Source organism: Rhinolophus sinicus, chromosome 5 (genome assembly GCF_057876585.1).
Source record: "Rhinolophus sinicus isolate RSI-liver-muscle chromosome 5, RSI-T2T, whole genome shotgun sequence".
Taxonomy (NCBI): Eukaryota; Metazoa; Chordata; class Mammalia; order Chiroptera; family Rhinolophidae; genus Rhinolophus; species Rhinolophus sinicus.
In genome coordinates, this window is record NC_142505.1 from 5304792 (window position 1) to 5326469 (window position 21678).

Below are 21678 nucleotides of genomic sequence, written 5' to 3' on the forward strand. Positions count from 1 at the left end.
GCAGAACGGTGGATGTGATTCCACATATGCTGAGCAGGGCATATCTGACACCAGCTGCTCATAGCTGATAGGTTTTCAAAAGCTGGATGGGACCTCAGACTCTAATCCAGCCCTTCCGTTCTCCTGACTGAGGGCACCAACACCAAGAGAAGTGACTGCATTGCCCACGCCATGAAGTTAGTGGCCGAGACTGAGCTGCAGCCCTGGTCTGCAGACTCAGTTCAGCTGTACTTGAAATCCGTCCCTGGCCAGACAGAAATGTCCAAAAGCCAGGATGAAATGTGGGTCTGTGGCTTCGTAAAGAAACCAAGGTTATAGAATTGAGTCACTTAGATAGCCTGAAGTGGTGAAAGAGCTAAATCTCTGAGGGCCAGACTACAGAGAGAACGGAAGAAAACAACAAACCTGCCTTCCATCCACATCCAGGGAGACAAAAGGAAGGGTTGTAAAAAGGCACAACTAAGAGACAGACAGAGACTCAAGATAGTACAGAATCCTAGAAACCAAGGTCAGTGTCTCCTCTTTAGCTAACACATAATGTTCAATAAGTATCTGCCGAATGGGTGGATGGATGAATGAAGACAGAGTAGAGACAAAAAATGTTTGCGCCCCCAATTAGGTGAAGCACTTTACATGGGAGTAAACGAGACAACCTCACAACAACACTACAAGCTTGCTTCATCATCACTATCCTCACTACATTTCAAGACGAGAAAACAAGCTGCGTAATTGCCCAAGTTAAACAGCAGGTATCAGAGCCAGGAATAAAAATCAAAGTCCTGACTATTAAGGAAATACTGTTCATTTTTATTAGGGTAAAAAATGGCACAGATATTTAAAAAATAAAGTATTCTTATTTAGAGACACACACTCAGGGACGATGTCTGAGATTTAGCTTTAAAACATGCCAACAACAACTGAAAAAAAAGTAGGGAGGATAAACGAAAGAAAAAAAGGGAACTGTAGATGATTATTGAAATTGGATGACGGGTGCATGGGGCTCATTATACTATACTCCCCACTGTTGTATATATTTGAAGTTTTCCATCCTAAAGAGTCCACTCATGTGCAGCTTCCCTCCCTGTGAAGAGGGTGGGGAGTGAGGAGTTGCTTAAAACAAGGGAGAACAAGCATCAAGGAAAAAAAAATCTTTCTCCAAGCAACAAGGAATTCACCTCCGAGGTGGTATCAGGAGATACAGGACCAGAGCCAGACAAAGGGTTAGGAAACACAGGTAAAGCAGGTGGTAAGTAAAGGGCAGTAAAACTGTGTTTTAGATCAAAGAGGTGGAGATAGGAAGGAGAGGCCCAGAGCGAAGCAACGTCACTATGGTTCTACCTGTGTGTAGGTAAAAACAAAAAGGGGAGGGAGGGAAGATAGAAGCTAGAAAGGAGGTAACTGATTAATCAATAATTAACTGATCAATAAATTCAGAGGGTGCCAAAGAAATGTACACACATTTTAAGAAAGGAAAAACTATTAAAATTACGCTGATGGTAACCACTGTGAGCACCTCCTGTAATTGCAGGAGTCAGCGTGACGTATTCATCTTTTGTTATCAGTACATATTGAGTATTACAATTTTAACACAGTTTTTTTCCTTTCTTAAAATATGTATACATTTCTTTGGCACTCTCTGTATATACGAAATAAACACATGAAAAAATGCTCCTCCTCCTCAATAAGAAAATGTAAATAAAAATTAGTTACCTAGGCTTCATATTGGCAAAGATTAAAAATATTGATAATGTTCAGTGCTAGAGGAGAAATAGAAATTGATACAATCTTTTGAAAGTTATTGAGTCATATGTAGCGAAATTTTAAACATGCATAACCTTTGACACAGAAATTCCACTTGTAGAACTTTATCCTAAGAAGTATATACACAAAGTATAAAAAGACATATACAATGTACACAAAGATATACATACAAAGATAGTCAAGGATGCTTATAACTGCAGAGAAATAAAAACAAATGTCTATCACCAGGGACTAAAAAAATTGACACAAATATACAACTGAATACTTTGTAACTATTAAAAGGTATGATAGATATGAGTCCTAAGCATGGGATAATGCCTAAGATAAAAGTACTAAGTGGAGGGGGGAAAGCAAGGTAAAGAGTAGATACATTGTGATCACATTTCTGTAAAAAGGAATTACTTCTCTCTCACAGCATATAGAGTGGAAAAAAATGTGGGTAAATACAGACCAAATTCTTAATGGTGGCTAACATTGACACATGGGATTATGGGTTCTTTTCCTTATTTTAAAATGCCTAAATTTTACTGTGCCCATATATTACCAGTTTAATCAGGAAAAAAGTCACAAAGTCGAGGACTTTCCCAAAGCAAGAAACTCTAAGTGATGCAAGTATCATGATAGAAAGGAAAAGGGAAAAATTAGGGAGCACAAGCCCTAAAGTGAGGTCAAAAGTAAAGAATGAGGGAATGGGGAACAGGTCTGGGCTTGAGGGAAAACATGGGGGCAGCCAGATGGCTCAGTTGGTTAGAGCGTGAGCTCTCAACGAGGTTGCCAGTTCAATTCCCACATGGGATGGTGGGCTGCGCCCCCTGCAACTAAGATTGAAAGCGGCGACTGGACTTGGAGCTGAGCTGCGCCCACCACAACTAGATTGAAGGACAATGACTTGGTGCTGATGGGCCCTGGAGAAACACACTGTTCCCTGTTATTCCCCAATATCCCCCCCCCCCCAAAAAAAAAAGAGCCTTGGGAAACATGCAAGCAGCTGTAATGGGAAAGGGTACGCTGAGGGGCAGAGAGAGCTCAACTTAAGGGAGGCAGTGGGAATTGCTGGCAACCAAGACAGTCCATAGTCCTGACTCCCCAGAAACACTGGGCAGTCCAGGGGCAGCAAAAGAAGCAGGGAGGGGGAGAGAATTCAGGGATGGTAACTGGCAGAGCTAGACAGAGCACAAAGTCAGGCAGGCAAAGGGTTCTCAGACCTGAAAAAGGCAGCACTGAAACTGTGGACCGTGGCAAACTGGCATCCACACTAAGGAGGGAGGTGAGTGAACAGTGGGGAAGAGAAAAGCTGAGAGATGGGGCAGGGGAGACAGCGGGACTGGAAGACACAATGAGACTTAGCCAAAGGCATGAGCTCAAGCCAGAACCACACCGAAAGCATTCTTTCCCAAACTTCCATCTGTCTTCCAACTTCTATGTATCCTTTTAGGAGGAAGACTCCTACTTGTGTCAGTGGGTCTCAAGTGCAAAAGTATCTCCACCCAGTTCTGGATTTTTTCTCTTGACCACTAAGTGATCTCTGAGGAAGGTGGGGCTCCCTCTGGGTTCCTCCCCATCCAGTTCTTCCTGAGTTGCTGGACTGCTGTTAATGGAGCAGAAGCTCCATCCTGTGTGGCACGACCTTCCTTGTGTGTATCCTGCACTAGCCGGAAGCCTGGAATAAGGGGTGACTGTCACCCCAAACGGAAGCCCTAACAATATCCTATGAGGACATAACAAGGGCCCTAAACTTAGAACCAGAAAGCCTGGCATTAAATCCCAGCTTTTCTCCTTATTGGCTTTGTGCACTATGCTTCCTCATCTGCAAAATGGGTTTATCTGCCTCACAGGGTTGTTAGGAGCAAGAAGTAAAGTAAATGTATATGGAAGGGTTTTTGTACATATGCAAGCTATACTCCTCAGAGTAAAGCCAACATTTCTCATTTTCTGCCTATACGTAACTTTCATCGATGATGCTATAAAACCTTAAGTGGGTGCTACGTGGTATCTCAACGTGCCCATGCTGGCTGAAATTGTCTGTTTTTATTGGTTACATGTTCTAACCTATATTATAACAATTTCCCTCTCAATGTCTTAACACTACTTGCAAAAAAGACTTCAATTTAACAGTTGCTTGCCACATTTAAAATGCCTTATGCTTGATCTCAGTTTTCCTTTTTATCTCACATCAATTTGTATCTTCAATCTAACTGCAGTTACTTTTCATGGTTTCCTTTTCTGCAGCCTGTTATGTTTGTCACCTGCATGAAAGAAAAACTGCATTAGGCAGGCTTCAGCAAGGTTCCTCACACGTGGCTCTCAGTGGCACTGCTATGTGGGCTGATGCGCCACGAAAATGAAATCAAAGCAATTTAGACAGTGCACTCTCTCAAGTTATTCTACCACTAAGAACCAAGAGGGTCACTAAATGAATTCGTATAATTCCATAACTTCTAGGTTAATAACTCAGAACAAAGAATCAATATATCAGTCTCAGTGTTCGCACAGTATTAGGCTGAGCAAAGAACTAGTACTGAGTTCAAATTCCTAAATCAAGTTTGGGCAAATAACCTTACAGTATCCTGAATACGGTGACATTGAGCTCAGCTGGGTCTCCAAAAGGTCCATCAGCCATAACACTATTCCCATCCTAGTGTTAAATCCATGACCCACTCCCAGGCCGGTCAGGGGTTGTTTGGAGACCTTGTGGCCCAAAATGACTAGTCACTCTTCTTCATACATGAGGACAAAGTGCTCAGAGTAGTAAATGGGTAATGGAAGGTCTATATAATACCAATGAAGAACAGTTATATCCAAAGGCAACTTTTGCAAGACCCACAAAGAACAAGTAATACCGTGTTTCCCTGAAAATAAGACCTAGCCGAACAATCAGCTCTAATGCGTCTTTTGGAGCAAAAATTAATATAAGACCCGGTGTTATATTATAGTATATTATATTACACCCAGTCTTATAGTAAAATAAGACCACGTCTTATATAATATAATATAATGTAATACAATACAATATAATACAATATAATACCGAGTCATATTAATTTTTGCTCCAAAAGACGCATTAGAGCTGATTGTCTGGGTAGGTCTTATTTTTGGAGAAACACAGTAATAGCCCCCAGCCTCAAAACCATGACTGCACGGAATGAGCAACGTATTTTCACAGCAACATTACCTATGTCTTTTGCAACCTGGAAATACAAAGGCAGAGGCACTTTGTGCCTTTGGAAATACAAAGATCAGATGCAGCCATGAAATCAGAACTCTCATCAAACCACCAGCTCCACAAGGAATGATTTCCTGTCATTTCATATGCAGAGGTCATTCACTTGTTCACTCAGCAAACATTTACTGAGCAGCTACTCTGTGTCTGAAATGGTTAGGTACTGAGATATAAAGATAAATAGCACAAGGTCCTGCCCTCAAGTGGGTCACAACCTAGGCATGGAAAACACACAAAACTACCGAAAGTTAAGAATACAGTGTGATTATGAAGAAAACTGGCACAGACTTCAATGGCCATACAAAGGAGAGGCATTCAGCTTAATCTGGAAAGAACCAAGGAGGGCTTTTAAGAGATGGTGGTGCCTGAATTCCTGGTCAATTCAAGCCCAAGAGTCTGACAAGCACTAGAACTGGGAGGCTGGTCAGCAGGAGGAGCCCGGGCACGCTGGGACCGTCCAAGAGTTCACTATGAGCCTTAAGTGCCAGAAGCACTATGGCAGAGGACAGGCTGGAAAGGAAGACACTGAAGAGGCCGAGTCATAAAGGTCCTTGTGAGATGCTGAAGTAGAGACGATCCCGGGATCTAGATGTTGACAGTATTGTGAGGCCAAAGGAATATTATTTACCATTAACTGGAGTTAAAGACCACCTGGAAAGGCGCGGGGTACTTCACTAAGAAAGACTGGAGAGATTTAGGGCTAGCTATTTTGAATCACTTCTGCCTGGCTCATACTCATTTTTCTCTTGACCTTTCTTTTCCCCTCTCACAGGGAAAAAATAAAACTGAACAAGTCTACGACAAAACCTATGAACCTCCTGTTCATCAAAAATACTTCTGAACAGAGTGCTAGATTCCATCAAAGTAGCTCCAATTAGAGAAAGATGACAATTGGAGACTTTCCAGCGTCTGGAGCCTTCCAGGCAAAAAGACCAAAGTCAAGTCTCTGGTGCCAACAGAAGAAAGCCAGAGAAACAACCTGAACAGGGGCCACACGAACATACTGCTGCTTGGCAGACTCTAGCACTCTGTCACTGGGAATGTCCACTGTTCCGAAACAAGGACATGCCAGAGAGTTGCATCCTGGCTTCTCCATAGAAACTGCCAGGAAAAAAACCTACCAGCACCAGGAATGACCTTGGACTTTATAGGGTGGACTCTTGCCCACCAGTAGTGGACAAAGACTACCTTGACAATTCTCTCATCTGTCCAGGGTGCCAACAGGTGAAGACAGTGGGCTGCCTTCCTCACCAAACAAGGAAACCGAGCCCCTCATCCATGCATTGCACCCAGCTACACTCCTACTAATACCGAGAATAGTGACCCATCACCACTGCTAACAGCAAGTCCTGACCGCCCACGAGGCCCTTGGCCCTCATCTCCAGTCCTCACCACAACCTGCAGAGGTTATATTAGCCCCATTTTACAGACTGAAAAAGAAATGAATAAAATAGACACCGAGGCTCAGAGAGGTTACCAGCCTACCCAGGTCAAAAAGCAAGCACGAGTGAGGGGTGGGATGACTGCAAAGACCACGCTCGCCCCATTGTCCTGGGCACCTCAGATGTGTCTAATGAAATCGGAAACTCAAAGCTTTCTTTCCAAGAGTTTCTGAAATTGATCCATTTGACTAAAAGGTAGTCAAAAACATTTCTTTCAGCAATCACTGTGCCTTCTGAGCAGTAAATAAACCAGTTTTTGTTTCCTTAGGCATATTTCAAAGAGTTTATTTATTATCTAATTGCCCTGATGTTAAATTTTTTCATTTGTTTTTGGCCAAATAAATACACACAGAGAGAGCAGAGGACAGAATTTCATTTTACTAGATCAGAATGGAGATTAACAATCAAAGCAAAAAAATCCAAATATAATTTACATTATATTTTATGCAGTAAAAATTAAGAGGCAAGCAATTTCAAATGACTGAGACTTACCTCAATCTTACTCCTTCAGTTCTAGGTGATCAGCAGACCCTTCCAGCCTACATACAGTGAACCAAAGGGGGTGAGCAAAGCCTTCATGCTCCCAAAGCCACACTGGGAACGAAAGTGTGACGGCTTCCTGGGGAACCTGAGCACATACACAGTATCTGCAAATCACTGCTCATCCAGACACACACTGAAACGAAATGTTTACCTTGTGGTCTGTCTACAGGAGTACTTAAGAAGTTAACAGGTGTACTTAAATAAAATAATGCAAAAATAATCCCAAAGCAATGTGAATACATTACAGCAGATAAACTTTTTCCATCGAAATATATGAAGATAATCAATTGTCACTAGTCAAAATCAATACTTTATAAAAATCCTATTCAATGGCTTTACTGATTAGAAGTTTGATATACCTGAATTGCTTCTTCCTTCCCAGACCTACAGCCACTTCTGAACTAAGAACTAGTACTATTAAAATGCCAAAAAATATCACCATTGTGGAGGTGCCAACCCAGTGCCTGGCATAATTCAATACATATTGGTTTACGAAAAAAATAAATTACTTAAGATAGAAAACTTAAAAGAGAGAGACAGAGAGAAAAAAATACAATTTAAGGAAAATACACACGATTTTTTAAAGATTAGGGGAAAAAAAACACTCCCAGAACTGTCAGTACAACTACAAATAGTCAGAATTACCTCACATGTCACCTGAAAATTTATACTAGATTCCATCTAGGCAGTACTTCCTAACACTCTAAATAAACTCAGACGGTGCAATGATTCTGACACTTTTTTTTTCTGTATAGGGTTTGGTATTTCATCCATAGACAACACACCAACTTCTGCCCATATATGACATACAGAGTTCTGGTGCACAGTTGCAGGCCTCAGAATTGGACTTTGCACACTGCCATTCAATGTCACAGGTGAGACACGGGCTAAATTCATTAAAGACAGATAACATTTCTAGTGAAGATAATGTCCTGGGTTTAACAGATTCAACGTAATGACTTCATGGCAGTAGGAGAAAACGAAGTTTCATGGATTTGAGGATAGAAAGAACTTTTAACAACCTAAACTGTTAGAGTTTCATATCCCTCTCTAGAGTTGCACACATTAAACAACACAGAAATGAGTGAAAACAGGCTCTTAAATATATAAGAATTGGACCGAAAACCCCTAGAATTTACATATAGTGTGACATCCAAATTCGTCTATCAGTACAAACAATAGCCACAGTGCTGAAAAGAAAGTATGAGTCACAATTCAAAAACAAAGGAGGAAAAAATGAACAGAGGAAAGCTTTGACTCCACATGCCACAAAGAAATGCTTTACTTAAAACATTGGTAATGATTGGACTTGGAGTAAGAAGGACTGGGCCACACGGTCTTCCACTCGGGAGCAAACTCCGCCAGCCCCCACACGCCCCTCCCAGCCCCAGACACATCCACGAGCAAGGCCTGGAGTTCTCACAGATCTGAGTCACCCACTCCCCCGCAGGAAGAGGTCATTTTCTATCAGGAAGCCCACTCTGCAAAGTTCCTTCTTCACCTCCCAGGCTGCCACATACGGCTAATTCTCCCACCTAGCAGCCCACCAAGCCGCCTCTGCACTCCCCAGACCACAGTGTCCCCCTAACGCCACGGGAGCCAACACTACTCCCCGAGATACTCCTGTGACAAGTTCCCCGCCGAGAACCCTTCGACCACAGGATGCGTGTGGGCCCGGGAGAAGGCAGCTCTTTGCTAAACTCTCTCGTGCCCCACTGAGCTCCTGCCTGTCCAGGAACTACTCACCGGTCACCTCCGAGAAGCTAAGCTCTCGGTGCCTCTTCTCCCCAGCCGGACCTCAGTCTGCCAAGTTCACAGACCTGGGGGGCGGGGGGCGGGGAGAAGGACGCACCGCGACGCGCCTCGGGGGCCAGGCACACCGAGGCCCCCAGAACCGCGAACGCAAGCCCCCACCTCCCCCCCGCTCCGGCCACCCCCGGGGCGTCTGCATCGAGCACTAAGGGCGAAAGCCCCTGGAGTTCCTTCTCCGTGCCCCTACGACTCCCCTCCCCGCCTACAAAAACCCTAAAGATCGAGCCACCGCGGCCCCAGGTCGCAGCTAAGACCCCCTCCGAACCTCCGACCACTGGAGTTGCCCAGGTCGGATCCAGAGCCCCAAGGCCCGGGCCGCCGGGACCGACGTGCTGTCCTAAGCCACTGAGCGCCGGGACCCGGGCCGCGTCCCCACTGGGCCCCCATTGTTGCGGGTCCCGGCGGCCGGAGCCGGGAGCTGGGGACCCGCACCGGCACTCACCTCCCGCGCGGCGGCTCCGGGCCGCGGCGGGCCAGGCAGGGCCGAGGGGCCGCGCGTTCCTCTGCGCCCGCCTCGGCGGGGTCTGCGGCGGCGGGGTGGAGGCTGAGGCGGGAAGCAGCCGGCAGGCCCGGCGCCGCAGACTCGCTCCGACCGAGCGTCGGTCTTCTCTGGCGGCGGCGCTAGCAGCCTCCGCTCGCGGTCCGCGCCAGAAATCGTCCCCCTCCCGGCCCGCGCGCCCGGCCGCCCGGACGGGAAACACGCACCGCCGACAGGAAAGTTCCGCTGAGAGCCGGCAGAGGCCGGTCTGAGCCCCGCGCCAGGTGGACTCTGATGCCTCCCAGGATATCGCCGCCTTTGCTTGCAGACCACAGTTTCGTGAGTGAAGGCGGCACGGAAATCCCAGGCCGGAATCCCCCTGGGAACGGTTCCAGGGCCGGGTCCGACGGGAAGCGTTTGCACCCGTCCAGCCAACGGGGAGGCACGCTCGTCACTTAGTGCTTCCACTGAGCCTCGGGTCCTCCTCATTCCTCCCTTGGGGGCAACCTTGACCGCTTGTTAGGATTGAATGAGGTGATGAAAGTGCCTGGCGCGGGGATATGGGACTCAACATTGGGCAGCGGTCCCTGCTGATGCTACAGTGATTGCTGCCCCTCCTCCCAGCGCCCGCGACAGAGGTTTGCGCTGCCCTCGAGGACCCCTGACCCTGAAGCGCACCGTGTCACTCTGGGTGTCCCCCACCTCCTGTCGCGTTCCCTGTTGACTGAAACTGTCTTCAGAATTCCCTGGAAAAGCAGCAGGGACTAGAAAGGCTTTCTTGATCACTGACACTCAAGGGAAGGGAAGGGGTGCAGCTTCTCCCTTAAGTTTGTAGTTACTGCCATGTGGGCCCCAGTTAACGAGGAGAGCGCATTGTGTCAGCTCGCTCCACTACAGCCCCAGGTTCTTCTTTTCCTCTTCCTTCCCCCCCTCCCCTTCTCCCCTCCCCTTCCTCCTCCTCCTCCTCATATTGGCGAGATGAAGAAAAAATTCTGAAAGCGGATTTTTTTGGTAAGGTTTTGTTTTCCTCATAAAATCAAGTGGATTAAAAAAAAAATCCTTTCTCCTCCCCGCCCCCCTTTTCTTCTGGGCCCCTTCCAGCCCCATCAGACCTACGTGGTTATTTTTGGAGAAAATTAGGTTATACAAATACAAGTGTGTGTTCCCAAACTATCAATGGGAAATTAGATCTGCAGAAGGTGCTGCAAAAAGGATTGTTCATATGTTCTCAAATTTTCCGTTCTCGCTTAGCCCCTTGGCTTCTGAGACTCAGGAAATTTTACCTTGATCCCCCTCTCCCTTGTCTGAAGAGACTTTCCAGAAAGACTCACTTATGTCAGTCACCTGCACCTGAATGAAATTATGTCACTGTGTCATACACATACACATGTAGATTTCCATTTAGTTATCCTCTGGAAGGAAAGGTCTTTGCCTGTCTAACGTCGTTTTGGTAACCACCTGGAAATGGTAAACTCATGGGTTAGAAATCAGCACACTCAAAACCTCTGAAGGCTCTCTGTTCCCTTAAGCAAGAGGATTTCAGCTTATGCGTTTACAGGACAAAGGACGACTCAAAGGCTGGTTCATTTCTCCAGCATCCTGAGGTCAGATCAGTATCTGACCCCCTCCATGCTCAAGGCCTTGCATTTCCCCCATTTGGCCTCTTAGCCTGGACTACCTGTGTGACACATACAGCAGATATTGTCTCACAGTTGAAGCAAGTTCCAGTGAGCGCCCTAAAGATGACAGAGGGAGGAGAAAGAGACCAATGAACCTGGGTATAGACTTGAGAAAGGAGTCTTATTGTGTATCTCCCTGTAAAGACCCAATGCCATCGAAGACACCCACATTTACCTTCCTCCTCTGTCGCTGAGGTTGAAGCAACCAGAGCCAGGGCTGGCTCTCCTGGTGATGGAAGCCCTTTCCATTCTCTTCCCACACGGTGCCATTACCGTTCTGTGACATCCCTACTTCCTTGCCCTTCAGGAGCTTCCCTCACAATTTGGATGATGCTATGTATGCCCTCACAACCACCTTAGGGGATCATGGTACCCTCATGTAACCTGTATGAAAGTGGGTTCTATCCAGAAGGAATCCCTAGAGAGATTTACACACATACCTGCCTATCAATGGCTCTGCCTTCAAGTGAGGTTACAAAATCTTGGATCTTCCTGCTGGGATTAGACAAGACTTGTCAGCAGTTTGTTAATCAATCAGAAACTAGAACTAGATCTGATTCACTGTGAATCACACCTGGCGAAACACCCTCTTTCACCTGTTTCACCTCTTCCTTATTCCATGGAAGCCGACTCAGTCCTTCTTCCTCCACCAACCACACTTTCAGCCCACCCCCATTTTTGAATGCCAAAGCCAGGACCACTCTGCACCAGGTTCCAAAGTGACAAATAGTTTTATGTCTTTCTTCAACAGCCATCCTATTCTTGGTATGTTTTCTAACTTTCTGCTTGTACACCTCTTCTCTCATACTAGATCAACTCTGAAAGGCCTTTTGAAAAAATCCATCCAAATGATTAATGAAGGCCTAGCAAAACTGCTGCACCATAGAACTTCCCATTTAGCTATTATTTACTGGGTACCTACCTTGCACCAGGCACTGTGCTGGATGCTGGGGAGTAGTATTAAGACATGCCAAGCACAACTGTAGACATTTTACAGGTATTAACACAATTAATCCTCACATTGACATTGTGAGGTATGCACAATTACCATCCCACTTCAAAGGTGGAAAAACTGAAGCTGGGAAGTAAGAAGAGGGTGGGCTTTGAGTATAGGACATCTAGGTCCAGAACCTATTCATAACCACACGCTGAGTGAGTGAAAAACTATGCTCAAAGTTGAGCTTGGGGGATGCTGGTCTGTAAAGTGTAACTAGTAAAAACCTGTCCCATATAGATGTTCCCTCGGTAGATATTTATTGCCCCTGAACTGTAGTTCAGATGCTGATCTAGGCCTTGGGGACACAGCACTGAACAAGAGAAAACAGGTCTCTTCCCTAATGTAATTTACCTTCTAAGCAGGGGAGACAGTGCAAAATTATTTCCAATTCTAATGAGTAATGAAAAGAACATAAAACAGAGACCTGCATGGGAGAGAGTCTTTGGGGAAAGGGGGGCATTGGGTAGACAACCCCAATGAGGTGGCCTCTGAGTTGAAAGCTGAATGCCAAGACTACTAAAGAGAAGCATGTAAAGGCTCAGGGATGAGGGTTCTCATAGAATGACCAGCGCTCAGGGGCAGCGTGGGGTATGGTGAGAACCCCCAGACAACTTCCCTGGAGAATGGAGATGTGGCCTGTAGCTCTGCTCCGATTTCATGGTCTTGAGGGGATCATTTTCAGGGCTGACCCTGGGGAGGATGTGTAAGATGCTGTGGATCCACTCCTCGGAAAGCAGCACAGATTACTGGACCTGATAAATGACCAGGTACATTGGCCACGTCAATAGGCAGATGTCATAGAAACAGCTGCTTTAAAAAAAAATCCTACAGAGAATAATTCTATTCAAGTCCATCAGCTCCATCAGCTTCCTCAGAGGAGCCCTCATGACCAACAGCCAGTCACCATTACACCACCCGATCTTCTCTATCTGCAGAGAACTTAATGCTATCTGATATTTTTCTTTGTCTGTTTATCACCTCTCTTCCCTCCTAAGATGGTGAGGCTCCTGGAACAAGGATCTTATCAATCTTACCAAGATCCCCAAGACCTGGAATAGGTACAAAAGAGCTTAATAGATATGCTTAAAAAATATTTATGTGGTGGGCCCATCTTTGAAGAAGGTCTGTGAGGTCCTGGGAATGAAAGGGGAGAGATAGGGGTCCTTTGGAGCTTTTGGCATGCCATGTATTTCCTGAATCATGATACTCTACAGAATGAGGTACTTTCTCAAAGAATGGTACAAATCATAGGCCATAGGCCTGCACTAGGTGAGGGTGTGGTACAATGGGAGAAGCCTTGTTAAATAAGGGCTTTCAAGGATAAGCAGGTCTTGGATAGCAGAATAGCATGAGAAAAGGCATGGATATAGGAAAGAAAAGAAAGAGGTAGTCCTAGCTGGACTTCAGGGTTTAGCTGGTGTCATGCAGGATCTCTGGTCCTGCTCTCCGCACAAGAATGCAGGATATGGTGAGACCAAAAAGGAACACCCACGGAGCCATAGATAGGGGAGTCATACCGCTATATTCTCGCTGGTGGCTGGTCAAGACACAAAAGCAAACATCCGGGTCTTCCTGTCCCCCAGTCTCACTGGCGGCCCAGCGAGACACAGGAAGTAGGATCCACAATCTGCCATCCCCTTGTTAACTGGCACTTGCCAGCCGCAATCCACCGTCTGCTTCTCTGCCAACCAACCCCCTTGCCAGCGCAGCCACGGCAGTTATATTAGTGGCTAATGGCTAACCGGTAACAGCTGATGGCCACCCAGCCACAGCGGATGGCCATCTGATTACAGCTGATGGCCATCTCATAACCGAGCCAGCACCTTTCCACGAGGCTGAGAGCCTGGAAACTGCTCTCTGGGACTCTGTCCCCACAGCTGGGCAGGCTGGGATGCGTCATTTCTGGCCTCTCACTGTAACTCCTGAAAGCTCAGTCAGTGACCACTCCTAGATCACGTTAGAGCCAAAGTTTTAATAGGTCAGGTTCCATTGAACCAACCCTGTGTCAGGGCTGGGTGGGAAATGTGAGGGGTCCTAGTTTCCAGAGCCATGGGATCTTCTCACCCTCACTCTCCCACAGGCAGGGTCATCTTTCATGATAAAAACACTCAGCAAATTAGGAAGGAAGGGAACCTCATTAACATGATTAAAGTGTATTTATAAAAAATCAACAGCTAACATTGTACTCAATGGTGAAACACTGAAAGTTTTTTCCTTAAAACTGGGAGTAAGACAAAGATGCCTGTATTTAACATTGCCCTGGAAATTCTAGCCAGAGCAATTAGAGAAGAAAAAGATGAAAGGCAACCAAATTGGCCCTTTTGGGATTAAAAAACAAAACAAAACACTCAACAAACTAGAAATAGGAGACTGCCTTAACACAATAAAGGCCGTATATAAAAAGCCATAGCTAATGTCATACTCAATGATGAAAAACTGAAAATTTTTCTTCTAAGATCAGGAATCACAGAAGGACGACCACTTTCACACTTGTATTCGACATAGGACTGGAAGTCCTAGCCAGAGCAATTAGGCAAGAATAAGAAATAAAAGACATCAAAATGGGAAAAGAAGAAGTAAAATTATTTCTGTTCACAGATTATGTAATCTTATATGTAGAAAACTTTAAAGATTCCACACACACATCCCAAAAAAGTTAGAGCTAATAAATGAATTCAGCAAAGTTGCAGGATATAAAACCAACACAACAAAAATTAGTTGCAATTCTATACACTAATACTGAACAGTCTGAAAATGAAATTAAAAAAAAAAATTCATTTATGCTAGCATCAAAAAGAATAAAATACTTAGGAATAAACTTTCCCAAAGAGACAAAAGACTTGTACACTGAAAACTAGAAAATGTTGCTAACAGAAATTAAAAAGATACAAATAAATGGAAAGACATCCTGTGTTCATGAATTGTTAAGATGCCAACACTACCCACAGCAACATACAGATTTGATAACAATCCCTATCAAATTCCCAACATTTTTTGCAGAAATAGAAAAATCCATCCTAAAATTCTCAAGGGACCCAAAATAGTCAAAACAATCTTAAAAAAGAAGAACAAAGCTCAAAGACTCACACTTTCTGATTTCAAAACTTACCATAGTGCTACTGTAATCAAAAACAGTGTGCTACTGACATAAAGACAGGCATATTGCTCAATGAAATAGAATAGAGAGCCCAGAATAAACTCTCACATATATACTCAAATGCTTTTTGAGAAGGATGCCAAGATCATTCAATGGGGGAAAGGACAGTCTTTTCAACAAATGGTGTTAGGAAAACTGGATATCCACTCGCAGAAGAGTGAAACTGGACCTTTATCTTACACCATAGACGAAAGTTAATTAAAAATGGATCAAAAACCTAAATGTAAAAGCTAAAACTATAAAACTCTTAGAAGAAAACATAAGACAAAAAGCTTCATGACATTGGATTTAGCAATGGTTTCTTGTATATGACGCCAAAAGCACATGTAACAAAAGAAAAAAATAGACAAATTGGACTTCATGAAAATTAAACACTGTTGTGCATCAATAGACACTACTGACAAAGTGAAACGGCAACTCACGAAATGGAAGAAATATTTGCAAATCATATATCTGATAAGGGATTGATATCCAGAATATATTACATAAAGAACTCCTACAACTCAACAACAACAAAAAAATCTAACAACCTGATTCAAAAATGGGCAAAGGACTTAAATAGACATTTCTCCAAAGAAGACATACGCATGTCCAATAAACACATAAAAAGATGCTCAACATCACTAATCATTAGGAAAATGCAAATCAAAACCACAATAAGGTACTGTTTCATACCCACTAAGGTTGCCATTATAAAATAATAATGTATAAAACCAGAAAATTACAAGTGTTAGCGAGGATGTGGAGAAATTGGAACCCTTATGTGTTACAGACAGAAATGTAAAATGGTGTAGCTGCTGTGATAAACTGGTGGTTCCTCAAAAAGTTAAACATGGAATTATCGTGATGTGACCCAGCCATTTAACTCCTAGGTATAATACCCCACAGAGTTGAAACCAAGGACTCAACAGACACTTGTACACGAATGTTTATTGTAGCATTAGACACAATAGTCAAAAGGTGGAAATCAACAAATGAGTGGATAAACAAAATGTGGTATCCACACAATGGAATGTTATTTAGTCATAAAAAGGGATGAAGTACTGATACACACTGCAACATGTAGCAACATATAGAAAACAATATGTTCAGTGAAAGAAGCCTGACACAAAATGTTACATACTGTATGATTCCGTTTATGAAATATCTAGAATAAGTAAATCCAGAAAGAGACAATAAACAAATTGGTGATTTCCAGGGGATGAAGGAGGTAGATAGGGGGTGGGGGTGGCCAATGGAGTGTAATGGCTTAGCAGATAGTATGGGGTTTTATTTTGGAGTGATAAAAATGTTTTGCGATTAGATCAAAGTGGAGGTTGCACAACATTGTGAATGTACTGAGGTGTTCAAATGGTTCATCTTACGTGAATTTTACCTCAATTAAAAAAAACACTGAAGTTCAGCGAGGTTGAGTTACATGAGATCTCACAGCCAGTAACTGGTACAGCCAGAATTTAAATCTAGATCTAATAATTCAATTCACACACACACACACACACACACACACACACCACAGTGAGAAAGTAGGAGTAATTACTTACGTCAGAGGTAAATGACTGTTACACGGGTGCTCATTTTTCTGAGAGCAGGTTTCAATATAGGAGGATGGATGATACCTTCCACATGGCAGTAGGTTCTCAACACCTGTTTTTCTGAGTAGGCGAAACCAAGTGGTCTCTACTTACAGACTCTGAGGTCTGGAGGGAACTTGGAGTGTCTGAGAGGGACTGTAACTCCCTCCAAGCAATGAAGGGCTCTTTCTCAGGGATGGTGGAGGGGGAACAGCTCCTCTCACCTAATGAGTGACCTTGGACAAATCACTTAACCTCCCTGCGATGGCTTCTTCCTCTAAATGGGAATAACATGCTTGCAGTGGTGACAAAGAAATGGGGAAATGGTGATAAACACTCTTTGGAAGTCCTAAACATATGTGCAGGTTTATTTAGTTAAAAGAAAACTGGGCTAACATCTTTACTGTTTTAAGTCAATTCCACCGTCTCTTTCTAGACATTATAGGCTCTCCCTTACCTCTCCGTGAGATTGGCTGGGATTCCCCAGACTCAATTGCACTTTTGCAATTATCTTGGTTTTAGCACCTATCCCATTCTCATTGGAATTGTGTCTGACTCCTCCAGATGGGACCTGGTGGGTTCATCTCAGTAGCTTCAAAGTCTGGTAAAGGATTGAATTCCACATGCATGTATTGAATAGAATAGTAGGGTTGTCTGCAGCTCCCATTTGCCACGAGGGGATTCGATTTTATTTAAATGACCCTGGGGATTTATTTTACAAAGATGAAAAGTACACAGCCCCTGAGGCTCCTGGGAGACACATAATTATAATACAGCCTTAGCTCCTGTGCAAACAAACTATCAGCAAGGGTTCAGAGGAGGAAATATTGGGTTGAGACACTCCAGGAGTCTAATCGCCCCTTCAGTGACTCCTGACCCATTTCTGGGTCTTATGCTGCTCCCAGAGCAGTCACCTAATGTGTTGAGAATCACTGGGTGCTCAGTAATGTGTGGTTGAACCAATTCTGGCCACGGGGCCACCATTCTGTCTTGTTAAATCTCTACTCCCAGTTAGTAACTTCCCTCTGCTTTAATGCGTGGCCCAAATGTCATCTCTTCTGTGATGCCTCCACGAACCTGAAAGTCAGTCCTTTTTCTGGGCTTTCTTGGCCCTTTATCCTACCAATATTTACTAGGCGCATTCTGTTTCAGCCCTGGAGACAGTTATACAATTTGGCCTCTGTTCTAAGTGCTTATGTCCTCTGGGGGAGGCAGACCAGTAGCAGGCATTTATACCACTACATGAGGAAAGCACAGAGTAAATAACCTAAGAGGTGCAGGAGGCAACTCTGGGGGCTACTTAGCCCATGTTCCCCTTTCCAAAACTGACCACCCACTCAGGAGTGAAGCCTGGAGAGTATGTGAGTATGTTTATGTTATGTGTCTCAGTCACCTAGCAGCAGCTGATTGGCCCAGGGAGAGTTCCTAATTGCAGATGGGCCGATTGGGTTCTATACCCCAAGACATAAACTTGGAGTCAAGTTGCAAAGATGCAGAGAACTATGAAACAATCAGCCAGAGGGCACTGGGTTGAGAGTCCCAGAGGAAGGAGGGAAGGAAAGACCAGGGTTCCTGCTTGTGGATCCAAAAAATACCTAGAAACCTATGAAGACTAAATCATGAAGAAGCAGAAAATCTGAATCGACCTATAACTAGTAAGGAGATTAAATCAGTAATCAAAAAAATAAAAAAATCTTCCAACAAAGAAAACCCATGGACCTGATGGCTTCACTGGTGAATTCTACCCAACATTTAGAAAAGAACTAATACCAATCCTTCTCAAACTTTTCCAGAAAATTAAAGAGGAGGAAATACTTGCTAACTAATTCTGTGAAGCCAGTATTACCTTGATACCAAAGCCAGATAAAGACAATACAAGAAAACCACCTACCACTATCCCTTATAAACATTGATGCAAAAAACCTCAACAAATACTAGCAAACCAAATTCAGCAGCATATTAAGAGGATTATACACCACAACCAAGTGTGATTTATTCCTGGAATGCAAGCATGGATCATCATACAAAAATTGATTAATGCAATACACCATGTTAACAGAGGGAAAGGGGGAAACATGATCATCTCAATTGATAGAGAAAAGCATTTGACAAAATTCAGCACATTTTTTCACGACAAAAAAAAAAAGTGCTCAACAAACTAGGAAGAGAAGGAACTACTTTAAAATAAAAGACATATGAAAAACCCAGAGCAAAAAATCATCCTCGGGCTGGCCCGGTGGCTCAGGCGGTTAGAGCTCCATGCTCCTAACTCCAAAGGCTGCCGGTTTGATTCCCACATGGGCTAGTGGGCTCTCAACCACAAGATTGCTGGTTCGATTCCTCGACTCCCGCAAGGGATGGTGGGCAGTGCCCCCTGCAACTAAAATTGAACACGGCACCTTGAGCTGAGCTGCTGCTGAACTCCTGGATGGCTTAGTTCGTTGGAGCCTGTCCTCTCAACCACAAGGTTGCTGGTTCAACTCCTGCAAGGGATGGTGGGCTGTGCTCCCTGCAACTAGAAAACGGCAACTGGACCTGGAGCTGAGCTGCACCCTCCACGATTAAGACTGAAAGGACAACAACTTGACTTGGAAAAAAGTCCTGGAAGTACACACTGTTCCCCCAATAAAGTCCTGTTCCCCTTCCCCAATAAAAAAAATGTCTAAAAAAAAAAATCATCCTCATTGGTGAAAGTCTGAAAGTTCTGCTCTAACATCAAGAACAAGGCAATGATGTCTGCTTTTGCCACTTGTATTTTACATGGTACTGGAATTTCTAGCCAGAGAAATTAGGCAAGAAAAAGAAAAAGAAATTCAAAGCATTCAAATTGGAAAAGAAGAAGCAAAATAATCTGTGTTTGCAGATGATAGTATCTTATATGTAGAAAACCCTCAAGATTACACACACACACAAACACCTGTTAGAACTAATAAATTAATTCAGCAAAGTAGCATACAATGTCAACACATAAAAATCAGTTGCATTTCTATAAATTAGCAATGAAATAAACAGAAATAACAAGTGTTGGTGAGAATATGGAGAAATTGAAACACTTGTGAACCGTTGGTATGAATGTAAAATGGTACAGCTGCTGTGGAAAACAATATGGCAGTTCCTCAAAAAATTAAAAAAGGAATCACCATATGATTCAGCAATTCCATCTCTGAGTATGTACACAAAAGAATTGAAAGCAAAATCTTGAAGAGCTATTTTACACCCATGTTCATAGCAGCATTATTCACAATAGTTAAAATGTGGAAGCAACACAAATGTCCATTGATGGATGAATGGATAAACAAAATGTGGTCTATACATACAATAGAATATTATTCAGCCTTTAAAAGGAAGGAAATTCTTACATATGCTATAACATGGATGAAGCTTGAGGACGTTATGATAAATGAAATGTCAGTCACAGAAAGACAATTACTGTATTGTTCCACTTATTTGAGGGCTGGGGGAGTGGAGAACGGGGAGTTATTGTTTAATGGGTAGAGAGTATTACCTAACTGTTTTACAAGATGAAAAGGGTTATGGGTATGGATGGTGGTGATGCTTGCACATTATGAATATATTTAATACCACTGAACTGTGTGCTTAAAATAGTAAAGATAGTGAATTGTGTGTTATGTGCACTTTATCACAATTAAAAATGAAAAAAAAAAGAGCTAAGAAACCCTGGGATCCAGAAAAATATTTCCACAGTTAGATGTGGGGCTTACAAACACAAAATGGGGCTGTCAATATTGTATAAGAGCAAAGTGAACTTTAAAAAACAAACAAATAAAAAACACCCATTTCCTATGTAAGCATATCTAGGGTTTAAGAAACATAGATTTGGCCTTTAAAGAACTACATGTCAACTGTCCTGGATGCTCTGACCCTCTTAAGTAGCCTTTGAGGTCCCAAAACATGTTCATAGCAGCTTTTGTCACACGGTATGGCTGTTCGTGCGGCTGTCTACCCTAGGAGCCTGTGAACATGAGGCAGGACCCTGTTTCCTGCCCAGCACATGGTGCTCAATGAATGAATGAAGGAAGGAATGAATAAACGAGTGACCAGCAGAAGAGAGATGCACCTGCAGTTCTAAGGAGGCTGAGGAAAATTGCAGTTTGGGTTCTTCCCATGGTTCCCTTCATCGATTTCTCTCTTCTCCTTGGCAGCCTGTTCCTCACACTTACCACCTGCAGAAAGCCTTCCCAGGTTATGCCCAGCTATCTCCAGGATAGACCCTCCTCCCCGTCTCCCTCTCACCTGAAGAAGGAGGCAGGCAGCAGGGTTCACGGATGGAGGCATGAGCTGCCTAAAAGGGATGTGGTAGGCCGGGGAACAGAGGATGGGGAATCAGGGCCCCTCCTCCAACACCTCCAACCTCAGATCCCAAAGGAGGGGGGCTGGGATGCTTCCTCATGCCTTCCCAGGACAGGTGTCCCAACACACCTGGTGGAGGCTCCAGCCCCTCTGGGAGGAAGATGTCTTCCAAGGTGACATCTTCATTAGGCTGCTGGGAGAGGAAAGTGAGTGCCACCAGACAAGCAGTCCCTGGGGCACCTGCCTTCCTGATGGAGGAGAAAGCAGGAGGTCTGGACTTTGTCCTTAGAGCTGAGTGGTCTTGCATAAGTCAGTTAATTTCCCTGAGCCAGAGCTTATTAAAATGGAGCAGGATTCCTATCTCTTAGGACTGCAGAGGGGCTGAGCATAGGACCTTGCACAAAGTGGGTGCTCAGTGCGTCAGGAGTCCGGACTGAGTGCAGAACTCCAGCCCCAACAGAGGTCAGTAACTGTCACGAGGCCCGGCTGTAGCATCACCAGTAAAACCATGTGACTGAGCTACTGACAAAGCCTCTGGAGCCTCAGCATCCTGAGATAAAGGGCGGGAAGGGCCTGTTCCCCCCATTTCCCTCCCATGAGTGGTAGTTGAGAGGGAACCATGGGGAGAAATGGCCTTAGGATAAAACACAAAAGCCAACTCAGATTGAGCAGTACCAGCTGGGTCAGGCTAAACCCTTTATGTCTAG

General features: G+C 44.1%; 1 protein-coding gene across 2 annotated transcripts in view; it reads right to left on the minus strand.

Moving 5' to 3' along the window:
• RAD54L2 (RAD54 like 2) overlaps positions 1-9442 on the minus strand; it is a 90935-nt gene extending 81493 nt beyond the window's left edge. Inside the window, exon 1 of one of the 2 annotated variants that reach the window (XM_019753294.3) lies at positions 9221-9441. The gene's annotated coding sequence lies outside the window, so the exon portion shown is untranslated. Of the gene's footprint in view, positions 1-9220 lie in introns of both variants that reach the window. The other variant, XM_088798109.1, reaches the window with a different exon arrangement.
• Between the last annotated feature and the right edge of the window lie 12236 nt (positions 9443-21678).